The sequence below is a fragment of the Pseudonaja textilis genome, chromosome 2, assembly GCF_049901715.1.
Source record: "Pseudonaja textilis isolate UNSWEBS1 chromosome 2, rPseTex1.2, whole genome shotgun sequence".
NCBI lineage: Eukaryota > Metazoa > Chordata > Lepidosauria > Squamata > Elapidae > Pseudonaja > Pseudonaja textilis.
In genome coordinates, this window is record NC_141991.1 from 227,640,754 (window position 1) to 227,655,569 (window position 14,816).

The following is a 14,816-nucleotide window of genomic DNA, read 5'->3' on the forward strand; positions in this document are numbered from 1 at the left end:
ATGCCAGGCTATAATTTCTTGTTTAACAAACCATGTTTTTAAATAAAGTGTCTCCGTAATCTTTATTTTTGTCAATTAATTGGACTTAGAGTTTCACTTTTAGCAGAAACTGTCCCCTGAAAGTTCTTCAGATAAAAGATAAAAGTATGATTTCAGGAACCCCTGCAGTCAGTGCATAAATTCCCAGGCTTGAAATTAAATACACTTGCTCTGGCCCCAGCCTGGCTCGGATACTAGGGTAAAGTGCAAAGCCAAGGGCCAGTTCTCATAGTCCTCTAAATATGGCTAGATATGAACAGATCTGTGTATAGGTTCTCCTCAACTTACAACCACAACAGAGCCCCAAATTTATGTTGCTAAGTGAGACATTCGTTAAGTGAGTTAACAATAAGTTTTGCTCCATTTTACAACCTTTCTTGCCACAGTTGTTAGGTGAATCGCCGCAGTGGTTAAGTTAGTAACACAGTTGCTCAGTAAATCTTGCTTCCCCATTGACTTTGCTTATCAGAAGATTGCAAAAGGTGATCACACCAGTGATGGGATTCAAATTTTTTGTACTATCGGTTCTTTGGGTGTGTCTTTGTGGGCATGGTGTGGCTTGGTGGGCATGGCAGGGGAAGAATACTGCAAAATCTCCATTCCTTCTGCACTCCACCAACCTGCTTTCCAGCTCCGTTCTCCTGGGCAGGGCAACAAAAGAAGACCCAGCCGATCAGATGGGACTCGGGAGGCAAAGAATAGATGGGGGCGGGGTCAGTCAGAGGCAGTATTTGACGGTTCTCCGAACTACTCAAAATTTCCACTACCGGTTCCTCAGAACTGGTCAGAACCTGCTGAATACCACTTTCCCACGATCCCAGGACTGTCATAAATATGAATCAGTTGCCATACGTCTGAATTTTGACCTTGGAGATGTTGCAATGGTCGTAAGTGTGAAAAACAGTCATAAGTCACTTTTTTCAATGCCATTGTAACTTTAGCCACTAAATGAACTGTTGCAAGTTGAGGACTACCTGCATCTCTTTTAAAGTAGCTTTTGTTCAAGTATCTAGAACGGGGGTCTCCAACCTTGGCAACTTTAAGCCTGGCGGACTTCAAGTCCCAGAAATCCCCAACCACCTCGTTGGGGAATTCTGGGAGCTCAAGTCCACCAGGCTTAAAGTTGCCACGGTTGGAGACCCTTGATCTAGACTACTGCCTAAGTCAGATGGTAGTCTCTGTTCAGGTTACCTTAGACAGGAGCCTTAAATTTGAACAGTTTTACTGGAGCTAGATGTCCTCCCCTGCTGCCTACATTTTTGGATCTCTACTTCTTTTAACTAAGGTGGTTCTTCATGGAACTGGTTTTCTCTAAGAATGCCCTTGATTGGCCTCACATGGAGGTAGCAGGCCCTGGCACCGTTTATGCATATTCTTTAACAACTGTTTGGTTTTCTTTGCCTGAGCTTGCTTCCAGATTTTTGCTTGCATAGTCTCTGCACGTTTCAATGCCTTTTAACCTTCATTCTTAGAGGCCTATCAGATTTTTCCCCCTTGTACAATCTTCTGTTTCTTCTTACCCACTGCCCCCTTTCCCCAATTTTTAACAATTGATTGAGGTTTTTGCCTGAGATTTAGTGCTTGTTCTGTCTGGGACAAAAACAGGTTTTCTTTTTCTTTTTAATAAATAAATAAAGTTACAGTCCTTTCCAAAAGCATCCCAGACAGAATGTTCTTCTATGTTGATATGGCATTTCCCTTCTCTATTTATGTTGAAAAGATTCCTTCTGTACTGCCAACTCTCCAGAGAAGGCTGTAGAGCTCAGATGCAGCTTTTTAGGGGAGGCCTGAAGCAACCAGGGATTCTTCATACAATAGGCTTCTGCCCCATATGCCAATGTGGTATGGGGGAAGGTTCCGCCCCACCTTTAGGCTGACTGAAGAAAGTACCTCAGGTAATGGATTTCATTTGGGAGGAAGGCTAGCAAGGCAATGAAGTGCCAGGAGAACAGCATGTGTGGCCTTGGAGGTTGATATGACTTACTGGTATATCTTGTGAGGCTCAAAGAGCTTCGCAGGGTGGATGGAACAGAATAACAGAGTTGGAAGGATCCTTGCAGGTCTTCTAGTCCACCCCCCTGCTCAGCAGGAAACTATGCCATTTGAGACAAATGGTTGTCCAACCTCTTCACCAAACCTTGAGTGTTGAAGCATCCACAACTTCTGGAGGCAAGTTGTTTCACTGATCAATTGTTCTAACTGTCAGGAAATTTCTCTTTAGTTCTAGGTTGGTTTTCTCTTTGATTAGTTTCCATCCATTGCTTCTTGTCCTGCCTTCAAGTGCTTTGGAGAATAGGTTGACCTCTTTCTTTTTGGCAGTCCCTCAAATATTGGAACACTGCTATCATGTCACCCCTAGTGCTTCTTTTCATTAGGTTAGACATACTCAATTTCTGAAACTGTACTTCATATGTTTTATCCTCCAGTCCCTTAATCATCTTTGTTGCTCTTCTCAAGCTTTTCTTTATATTATGGCAACCAAAACTGAATACAATATTCCAATTATCAAGGCATTATACAGTTATATTAACGCTTCACATGATCTTGATTCTATCCTTCTATTAATTGACTTTTTTGCAGGGGAAGCACACTGCTGGCTCTTATTTAAGTGATTGTCCATTAGGACTCCAAGATCTCTCTCACGGTTACTACTGTTGAGACAGATACCGCCTATTCTATACCTGTGCATTTGGTTTTTCTTGCCTAAATGTAAAACCTTACTTTTTTTTTTACATTGGATTTAATTTTGTTAGATAGGGCCCAATGTGCCAGTCTATCAAGATCCTTCCTCTGGAGTGTTGGCTATTCCTGCCAGCTTGGTGTCATCTCCAAATTTGATGAGTTCCCCTTCTGTCCCCTTGTCTAAGTCATAGGTGAAGATATTGAAGAGTACTGGGCTTAAGACAGAGCCTTGGGGTTCCCCATTGCATACTTTCCTCCATGTTGAAGCAGTTCCATTGAGGACTACACATTGATTGTGGTTGGTCAGCCAGTTATGAATCCATCTGATGGTGATGCTCTATTACCCACATTTTTCTATCTTATTACGTAGTAGGTTGTGGTCTACTTTATCAAATGCCTTACTAAAGTCCAAGTAAATTATCTCCACAGCATTTCCCTGGTCCACTAATTTTGTCATTTTGTCAAAAATGCAGTAAATTTTATCTGGCATGATTTGTTCACGACAAACCCATGTTGGATTTTGGTTATGACTTTTGGTTTGCTTCTAGAAGGGGAGCTTGTTTTGGTAATCTCTTAAGCCTAGATAATATTTAAAATTTCATCCCTTGAAAAACTTCTCAAAAGAGCCCTGATCCCACCATGGTACAATGCCATATATTGCCTCCTGCAGTCCAGCTGGTAAAGATTTCATACTTGCCTTTTTGCCACTATTATTGACACTTTCCTCTCACCATTATTATAATAATATTAAATTGAAAATCTGATTGGCATTTATATGGAAAGTTGGGTAGATGCTGTCTTGAAGTAGCCATTGACCCAAAAGGCAACAAAATGTCTTGTGGTAGCCAGGGCTCTAGATGACCTAACCAGTTGTGGGATTCAAATTTTTTTACTACCGGTCCTGTGGGCATAGCTTGGTGGGTGGGCGTGGCAGGAAAGGATACTGCAAAATCTCCATTCCCACCCCAGTCCAGGGGGAAGGTTACCACTGGTCCTCTGAACTACGCAAAATTTCCACTACCAGTTTTCAGAACCTGCTGAATACCACCTCTGGACCTAACAGATTCTCAGTCCTCTCTGGTATCATAACATTTTAGAGAATAAGTAAGATACCATGAGACAGTGCTTTAAGTTAAGTAATCAAGCTTCTTTGTCAGTTCTGTAATCCTTACCAACTTGTTAGGCCTAGGTGATGTTTTTAGCAAAACAATACAGGTAAAAAAATTATTTGACTGTCTCAGCTAACAAAGTAATAGAGAAGACAAGTTTGCAATATATTTAAACTCTAAATCCAACTGAAACAGTTCCTACAAGGAGTCATTTTATAAGAAATGAAATCCCTTTTAAAGTTTTATCTGTATTACCCTGTAAACCAGACTCACTCAGAATTTTGGAAGCTATTGTTTTAATACATCTAAAGGGAACCAGGTTTGGGAAGCTACCTTGAATTGTATAGAAAAATATAAAATGTTATACAACCAAAACTGCCTGAAAGATCCAGGGAAATACAAGAGCACACATAAAGACAGAATCAGTACCCACAAAGAAAAAATAAATAGAATACACAAATCTGAATTCAAGTGAAACTAAAGGTACATCAAGAAGATTATGCAGAAAGCCAGGAACTAGGTCTTAATAGGCCACACTAGAACACAAGTCGAGAAGAACAGTGAGTGAGACTCTATGATCCTTGTTAATAACAGATTAATTGCTGCTTCAACAATCAACTGGGCACATATTAATTTAATGGAGCCAGGGTCAAGAAGTTTATGTGGAGAATGCAAGGAAGCCTGTTTTTGGTTTTTTTTGCAACTATCTCTGACATTTTTATTGCATTGACACTGACACCTATGGACATATTGTGGCCCAAAGACCTCTCAATTAATCTTCTGTCCCTCTTTCCTTCATCCTTTAAAGCACTTCTAGCAACAGCTCCATTTGTGGATAGTTCTGCCTGTTTGGGGGTGGGGGAATGAACAAAGAGTTAATTCCATGAGTAATTGACATTTTAAATGCTGTTTTGTATGTACTAGAGAAGCAGAACTTTACAATTTTGAGTGAAAATACTTACTAATAACTAATGCAAAGATCCTCTTTCTTGCTCTCCTGAATCAAGCGTTATTTCCATTTCCTTACAGGAAGATGACCAGTTCACTAAACACTTGCTACCTTTCTCTCCTTCACTCTATTTTATCTTCCATAGATCATTTTCATGGGTGCTGATGCCAGAATGCAATTGAAGACAATTTTATTCTGATGGTTCTTTTTTTTTCTGAGCCATCTGGCAGGCTTAAGTGTCAACCTGTGAGACCAGGGAATGCAATATCTTGATATCCATCTCATGAATCTCCAAACAAAAACCTGATGTAAGAAAACATGGCTTCTTATTAAATGTAATATCTCACAAATGAACCCCACCTTCTATCAGGGGTGGGATTCAAATTTTTTAGCAACCGGTTCTGTGGGTGTGGCTTAGGTGGTGGGCATGGCTTGGTGGTCATGTGACTGGGTGGACATGGCTTAGTGGTCATGTTATTGGTTGGGCGTGGCCAACTCAATATCACTCACATCAAGGCATGTATTTCCTCACCTGGCCTCTCATGACTGTGGGGATGTTGCAACAGTCCTAAGTGTGAAAAATGGTCATAAATCACTTTTTTCAGTGCCGTTGTATCTTTGAATGGTCACTCCACACAAGCAAAGTACCAGCAAAGGAGGGGGGGAAAACTCCAGAGAAGTTCCTGAGACAGGAAGTCTAGTCCTGCCAAGAATGTAATAAGGGTTAACAGAGAGGCAGTTTCTGTAAGCAACACCAGAATGTTTCCTACCTGCCTTCCTTACAGGATTAGGCCAGTAATTTCTTCTAACAACCAGTTCTCCTAACTGTTTAGAATGTTAATAACCGGTTCTAATGAATAGGTGCGAACTGGTATCCCACCCCTGCCTTCTATGCCTATAGAAACAAATGGATAGATTTTCATTGACTTTCAGAAATCATAGAGAATGAAAATACAACATGAACATGTATCAAGGCAAAAGGCAGCTTTCTCAAACTCAGCCCAAAGTACTGAGGACTACAACTCCCAGAATTTCTTAGCGACTTTAACTTTCCAGATTTTTGGAAATGGCATTAGGTTGCATAAGGCTCCAATAATCAATGCAAGTCTTTTATTGTATAATATTTATTACATGCATGCAAGCATACAAAATGAAATAAGATCAACATTTGATTTGAAATTGACATGGTTGATTGTATTCTGGCCAACCATTCCCATTTACCTCCAGCCATATTTGCTACACACATTCCTCGCCCCTCCTAGTGACTTTCTTTCAATACTCACAGCCACTTCCATTTTCTCTCTCCCTTTGTGGAAAATTATTCTTGATTTTTCTTTGGAAGCTAATTTTATATCTCCCCCCCCCTTTTCTTCACTATTTCAATTATCCCTAGTGATAATTGTAAAATTCAGCTGTTTAAATGAAACGATTAAATCCTACATTCTGGAATAATGAGAATTGTCCTTCACATTCACCAGCTTTTGCACACTCCAATAAAATACGCTTTTTGGAAAGATGTGTGAGGTTTCGTAAAGTGTTTTTTTATTCTCCCATTCATAGATGTAAATGGAAAATTCTGTTCAGTCTACCAATCTGTTCATATTAAGATTGATGGAGATCAGAAAGAATTGAATGTTTTAGGGATTGTCAAAGAAAAAGGAATTGCAGGATCATAAGGATTCTTATTCTTCTCACCAGCAGACTTAAAAACTACATCAATCCTGGAGTTGGTAGATTCTGAAGTACTGATATCAATGGGAGGAAACTTTTTTTAATTAAAAAGTTATACCTAGCCACACCCTATTACACCAACACAGCTTGGATATGGCTGCAATTCTGCTGCAAATATGCCTTCTCCTCAAATATGTATTCATGTAGATTTTTCTTTTTTAAAATTTTAACCTAAGTAGGTAGCATGGAACCAAATGCATGTAGAAATGAAGACATTGTTGGAGGTGCTCTCTGTACTGCACATGGACATTCTGGAGAGTGAGAATCTAACCTGAGCCAAGATTTAGACTTAGGTGTTATGCTATAAGAGGAGATTTATTTACAGGAAATACATTATAGGGAAAGGCCTATACCTTAGTAGCCATCCTCTCAGGGGAATTGAAAACCATGGGCTCTGTGACTGTGAACTTTGGAAGGAAGGCAGAAGGAAATGACCTCAAATTTGCAAACTCTTAAAACAAATTGCAGGCAAGATGAAGGAGACTAACAAGGAATCTTTACCTGCACATTAATGCCCCCTTGTGGTCGATGAATCATGAGACCCTAAAGAGTGAATGCCACTAGATTTGCACCATTTTTTGGCCAGCTTTAGTTTTTCAGAATCCAAACTGGGTCAGTCACTGGGACCAGAAGTTTGGTCTTCTGAGCTTTCGGATTTGTGCTGGAGCTCATCTTCGAAGAATTTCTCTCCAGCAGAATGTGTGACACATTCTGCTAAAGAGAAGTTCCCTGAGGATGGGGCTCCAGCACGAGTCCAAAAGCTTGGAAGACCAAACCTCTAGTCCCAGATTGGATCCTGCAACAATGCAGTGCAACATTATCCTGGGACACACATATTTGCCTTCATTTGTGAGTTTTAGTTTTCTCACAGCACCTAATTTTTAAATGACAAAACAAAATTGAATGTCTCTCTTTTTATTTTTATTTTTAACCAAAGTGCCTTCCATGCCTGCAATTCTTTTATTAACTTTTATCATCTCTCTAATGAACACTGCTAATAATTTAGTATATTATTTCATATTTTTTCTTTGTTTTGATACAATTTCTGTTTTAATTCATTGGGGTTTTTTTTTTTTTGGTTCAGTCTTGTTTGTCTGAATAATCTTGTCATTAATTTTCTTTCAGTTCATACTTCAGAACATCTAAGGTCCAAACTCTAGTTCTCTAGCTATCAATCATGTCCCCATTTTTTTTCTCTCTAATTACTAAAAACTTGCCAGTGATGTAAATGGGAGGTTTTGATAGCTCTGTGAAGATGAAGATATTTCTTTCGGAAAGAAAACAACAAAACCTTTCCTTCCCAGTCATCTCAAAGAAAATGGTCTGTCTCTGACACAGTATCAATATTTTAAAAGCTGCACACTTGGATAAGAAAAGCACAGTCAAACCAGTCAGTTGGCTACTTGATCATTTTTTAAAATTAAATCTGTCCAAACTATAAACCTTACTCTTCCTTTGTTTCTAAGTTCTTTTATTATATTACTCATTGTGGACATTGCTGTTTCTAAATCTTCTCAAATAGGGGGTTATCCTTTCTGCACTTGTCATCCTTAGCTACGTCTTTGTCAGTTTTGGTGGTCAGCTATTTCTTAAAATCACAGAGAGCTTCTAATCCAACATCTGCACAGGGAAAAAAATCCTCAATGGCTATCCAACTTGTTTGAAAACCTCCATTGATGGTGATCCACAATTCCAGGAAGCAGGTTGATCTGCTCCTTAATAGTTTTCACCATCATGCTGTTTCTCCTTACTTGGCCCATTTTCCCTCTAAAAGCCACTGTTGGGGACTCTCCATAAATGACATTTGTCAGAGTTCTTCAGCAGCGATTCTGAAAAATGAGTCCATTTTTTCTGGATCAATTTTGGTGCAGGAGGACATGATGCAAAGACAGTTTGGCAACAATAATGCTGGTACTGCAAAGTGGGTGGCTTTCCATTGGCAAGTACTCTCTCTTCTCCCGTTCCCTTGGCTTTCACCCTTCTCTGCTGAAGTCAACATGCACTGGCATCTCACCATTATTTCACTGTGCTTTTCAAATGGACTGGCTTTTCACCCTCATTGTGAAAACCCAATTTGAACCCAATAAGGCTTACACTATGAGAATAGGTTCAATAAATAAGCAGTTTTTTCCTGCTTTTATTGCACCTACAAGTTAATGGTTTGCTGAGTTGCTTCAAGCTGTTTAGGGGGTCTGACTCATTTCCCCAGAAGCTTCTTGTAACCCTTTCAATTAGTATAATGCAGATAAAATCTCTCCTATTTAGGGTAATCAGGATACTGCCTTTAATTCAGAGTAAACTATGAGTGTCTAGTAATTCCTCCTGTAGTATAAATTAATTTTGATCAATTTCAATTAGTGATACCCAAAGAAATGGACAATCTGAGTGTATATTTCACCATTGTTCTCTGGATCCTTGTCCAACCTGCTCATAACTTTTAGCCAGGAAGTTATTAGAGACATCTTAATGACTCTCTGGAGGACAGCAGGATGCCTTCATGTTTTAAAAAGGACACTGTTAGCCCTTCACTTAGGAAACCTGTCCTGAATCCCTCAGAGATGGACAATTATAGACCAGTCACTAACCTACTATGGCTGTATAAAATAATTGAAATAGGGGTGCTTGTTCAACCATAGATGGTTCTGGAGGAGTATTAGGAAAAATGTATGCAAAACACATATTTTAGGAAACGTACATATGAAAACAAACGTGGCTGTCTTGCATTTATTTAAAATATAGATTGATCTGAAACATTGACAAAATGCACTGATGATTAAATGTTTGTCAAGTTGACATAGATTGGCCATAGACTTGCACTGATATTTATGGTCCTGAACATATGGACTGCAACTCCCATAATTCCTCGCACTGTAGTTGTACACTACTATATCTGGAAGGCAATAGGGTTAAAATAATATATAAAACTTACCAAGAATATGATACCCCTCTATACATTCTCAGACTATGTCTGCAGTATGTGAAGAGGAATGAAATAAGAAAAGAAAACAAATGTGGAAGCAGGTTTGCTTATCAGGACAATCAGGCTACATTGTCTCTAAATATGCATTTGATTTATTAATGTTTACCTATCTGATCGTGAGCTCCAACTATTTAAATCATTTGCCAAAAAGAGCTGAGTGCTGTAGCTTCTTTTCCCCTTCAACAAGCCTCATACACATGTACAGACATGAGTGAACACCACTTTGTGCTTTCTATCCGATCATCTTTCTGTGACTCTGTTTTATGAGTTTGAAATGACTGAACAGCCAGATTTAAATTACATTCTGTACTCAAGATCACGGTGGGCAACTTAATTCACTAGCTCCCAGGCAGCTCTAAAATTTGTAAGCATGGCTTGTTTATTACGTTACTGGCATGCAGCTCACAGATAGATACTGACAAGGCATCACAGATCAAATTATTGCAAGGATAATTGGCCCTTGAATATTTTTTCCAATAATTTAGAAAAGGATATAGCAGTTGATTCGGTCTCTTCCCAGATATCACCACCTTTGACTTCCTTTGCAAAGGAAACAAATCCTGAAATGCAATTTTTTCATGGTTCATAATATTTTCCTCAAAAAATATTAATGTCAAATTTTAAGGAATTATTTCTGCATAATACCCCTGCTGTTGCACAAAAGGTGTTCTCAGGATGCAGTCAGAAAATCAAGATGGTGGCTGCTAAAAAATAGAAAATACACTTTTTGTTCAGGCAATCTGACAGGAGAGTGAGAAACTCAATATTTGGAGACACAAGGTCTACAGGTGAAACTCGAAAAATTAGAATATTGTGCAAAAGTTCATTTATTTCAGTAATACAACTTAAAAGGCGAAACTAATATATGAGATAGACTCATTACATGCAAAGCAAGATAGTTCAAGCCGTGATGTGTCATAATTGAGATGATTATGATTTACAGCTCATGAAAACCCCAAATCCACAATCTCAGAAAATTAGAATATTACATGCAATCAATAAAACAAGGATTGTACATAGAACAATATCGGACTTCTGAAAAGTATAAGCATGCATATGTATTCAGTACTTGGTTTGGGCCCCTTTTGCAGCATTTACTGCCTCAATGTGGCGTGGCATGGAAGCTATCAGCCTGTGGCACTGCTGAAGTGTTATGGAAGACCAGGATGCTTTAATAGCAGCCTTCAGCTCTTCTGCATTGTTCGGTCTCATGTCTCTCATCTTTCTCTTAGCAATGCCCCATAGATTCTCTATGGGGTTCAGGTCAGGCGAGTTTGCTGGCCAATCAAGCACAGTAATCCCACGGTCATTGAACCAGGTTTTAGTGCTTTTGGCAGTGTGGGCAGGTGCCAAGTCCTGCTGGAAAATGAAGTCAGCATCTCCATAAAGCTAATCTGCGGAAGGAAGCATGAAGTGCTCCAAAATCTCCTGGTAGACGGCTGCGTTGACCCTGAACTTAATGAAGCACATTGGACCAACACCAGCAGATGACATGGCTCCCCAAATCAACACAGACTGTTGGAACTTCACACTGGACTTCAAGCATCTTCCAGTGTGTGCCTCTCCATTCTTCCTCCAGACTCTGGGTCCTTGGTTTCCAAATGAGATGCAAAAGTTGCTCTCATCAGAAAAGAGGACTTTGGACCACTGAGCAACAGACCAGTTCTGTTTTTCTTTAGCCCAGGTAAGACACTTCTGATGTTGTTTGTTGTTCAGGAGCGGCTTGACAAGGGGAATATGACATTTGAAGCCCATGTCCAGGATCCGTCTGTGTGTGGTGGCTCTTGATGCACTGACTCCAGCCTCAGTCCACTCCTTGTGAAAGTCCTCAACACTTTTGAATGGCCATTTCCTGACAATCCTCTCCAGGCTGCAGTCATCCCTGCTGCTTGTGAACCTTTTTCTTCCACACTTTTCCCTTCCACATAACTTTGTATTAATGTGCTTTGATACAGCACTTTGGGAACATCCAACTTCTTTTGCAATTACCTTTTGAGGCTTTCCCTCCTTATGGAGGAAGTCAATGATGGTTTTCTGCACAACTGTCAGGTCAGCAGTCTTTCCCATGATTGTGATTCCTACTGAACCAGGCTGAGAGACCATTTAAAGGCTCAGGAACCCTTTGCAGGTGTTATGGCTTAATTAGCTGATTAGAGTGGGATACTTTGAGCCTAGAATATTGAACCTTTTCAAAATATTCTATTTTTCTGAGATTGTGGGTTTCAGGTTTTCATGAGCTGTAAGCCATAATCATCTCAATTATGACACATCACAGCTTGAACTATCTTGCTTTGCATGTAATGAGTCTATCTCATATATTAGTTTCACCTTTTAAGTTGCATTACTGAAATAAATGAACTTTTGCACGATATTCTAATTTTTTTTGAGTTTCACCTTTATAAGCAGCTTAGCTGTGATGATTGTGACCAATGAGATTTTCTTCAGCTTTTCTAACTTAAACAGTATATTGTATAACAGATATAATAGATTAACAGAGTTGGAAGGGACCTTGTAGGTCATCTAGTCCAATCCCCTGGCCAAGCAGGAAACCCTGCACCATTTCTGACAGATGGCAGTCCAGTCTCTTCCTGAAAGCTTCCAATGATGAAGCTCCCACAATTTCTGAAGGCAAGCTGTTCTATTGGTTAATTGCTCTCACTGTCAGAAAATTTCTCCTTATTTCCAAGCTGAATCTCTCCTTGTTCAGTTTCCATCCATTATTTCTTGCCTGACCTTCAGGTGTTTTGGAAACTAGCTTGACTCCCTCCTCTATGTGGCAGCCCCTCAAATATTGGAATACTGCTATCATGTCTCCCCTGGTCCTCCTCTTCACTAGACTAGCCAGGCCCAATTTCTGCAATCAGTCATCATATGTTTTAGCCTCCAATCCCCGAATCATCTTGGTTGCTCTTCTCTGCACTCTTTCTAGAGTCTCAACATCTTTTTTATAATATGGTGAACAGTACTGGATGCAGTACTCTAGGTGTGGTCTTACTAAGGCTTTGAAGAATGGTATTAGTATCTCACTTGATATTAATTGTATCTCTCTGTTAATGTAATTTAGGATTGCATTGGCTTTTTTGGCTGCCGCCCCGCACACTGTTAACTCACTTGGAGGATAGCAGGAAAATCTGTCGCTAAAGCAATGTTCAGGTAAGTGCAGATTGAGTTCATTCCAAGAAACTAACTTGAGGCGGGGGGGGAGCTAAACAGCCTCCCAAAATTTTAATGAAGATAAAAGAGGAAGGAGGAGTAACACATTTAGACTTAACCAGACTCTCTTACTATAGCTATTCTAATAAAAAAATGGTTTAGACCTGTATGACATTGGATTCATCGTCTGGTCTGCCCAATAGAACTGACAGAGGCTGCAGCAATGAGATTGAAGCTTTACTTGTTTTTGTGTGCATTGCACCACCTTGACTTCCTGACCACATCCTGCAGAAATCGAGATTCACTACTTTGTTGGAAATGAGCACCTCACTACACTTAAGAGGCTTCTGGATTGAAAGGATTAGTCAGCTATAAGCTGTTGCCCAGGGGATGCCTGAAATGTGTTAACAACACACATTCTTTGAGGAAGCTCCTTTCATCATCATGAGCCCCAGATTCACTGCCTGGTTTTCAATCTTACATTTTATATTTTAAATTTTATGTCATTTAGTATGTCTTATTTTAATTGTGAAGTTTCTGACATGAATAAACAAATTACCTGATTTTTATTTTTAGATAGTAAATTAGGAACTGACACGTGTTCTTTTGGACGTATTGAATAATTAAAATGGATATGTTATGGGTGAAGAATAGATATTGAATATCCAACAGAATATAACTGATTTTCTTCCCTTTCACCTCTCCTTTAGTCATTCTTTGCTTTCCCCCAAATTCACCCCCTCCCAGTCTCATCTTGCTCTGTAGCTAAAAAAAAAATCATAGAAAGAAGAGGACAGCAATGTAGAACAAACTAAAATTTGTTTATTCACTTAAAAATTGACCATGGTATTATGCCATTGCTATGCCGTAATGAATTTTAAATGCCAAAATAGGGTGAGGAGATTCATATTTAGAGATTCAGACAACCTGATAACTCCTGCTAGAGCTCAGGGAATACTTTTCTTGTATTCCCTTTACTCCCAAACTGATATTTATTTATTTTATTTTGTCAAGTGATTATAAGATAACAAGTATAAGTATAAACATGGTTATGAATACATGAAATGGATACGAATAAGAAAAAAAAAAGAAACAATAGGTCAGGGACCATAGGCACGTTGGTGCGGTTATGCACGCCCCCTACAGACCTCTTAGGAAAGGGGTGAGGTCAATAGTAGACAGTCTAAGGTTAAAGTTTTTGGGGTTTGGGGAAGAAACCATAGAGTCAGGTAGAGTATTCCAGACATTGACCACTCTGTTGCTGAAGTTGTATTTCCTGCAATCAAGTTTGGTGTGGTTTACCTTGAGTTTGTATCTGTTGTGTGCTCTTGTATTGTTGTGGTTGAAGCTGAAGTATTCATTGACAGGTAGGACATTGCAATATATAATTGTATGTACTATACTAACCAAAGGCGGCGTAGTTCTAGATTGGATCTAAAATTTCAAGTCTGGTGGCATAACGTATTCTGCAATGAGTAGAGGAGTGGAGAACTCTTCTTGTGAAATATTTCTGGACTTTCTCAATTGTATTAATATCAGATATGTAATGCGGGTTCCAGACTGATGAGTTGTATTCAAGTATTGGTATAGAAAATGTTTTGTATGCTCTAGTTAGTAGAGTGATATGGATGATACCTACAAAATTTTCCCCCCATTTGTAATTATTTAGAGTTTTTGTGTGCATCTATGTTTTGATTTTCTTTTTCCTGTCAAGCCATTCCATATCTCATAACTTTCAAGTTTCTAAAGATGATGCGCTGTGTTTTGTTTTACAAAAGCCCCACCATTGTGGGGGTGGGAATAAACGAAGGCAAAAAAAATATCATACTCTGCAAACCATCCCAATCTCCTGCAGTGAGCTGCATTTAAATAAGACAGTAATTACATGCTTCAAAGACCCATCATTATAATACAAATGCAAGAGACACACATCACTTAAATGAAGGAAAAATGAACAACAACTTAAAAAATGACTTCAAAGTGTTCTTGGAATTCTTTTCTTCCTTTATGGAGCTAATTCAAACTGAACTTGTCTAAATTAAGTCTAATACTCCAATATTGAGGCTGGTGGACACCTGCAGCTCTTAATGATGATGCTCACATTCTCATTTGGACATTGGTATAAATAGCTGCAGCTTCATCAAAGCCACCAAAGAACATTCTGGCATATCCA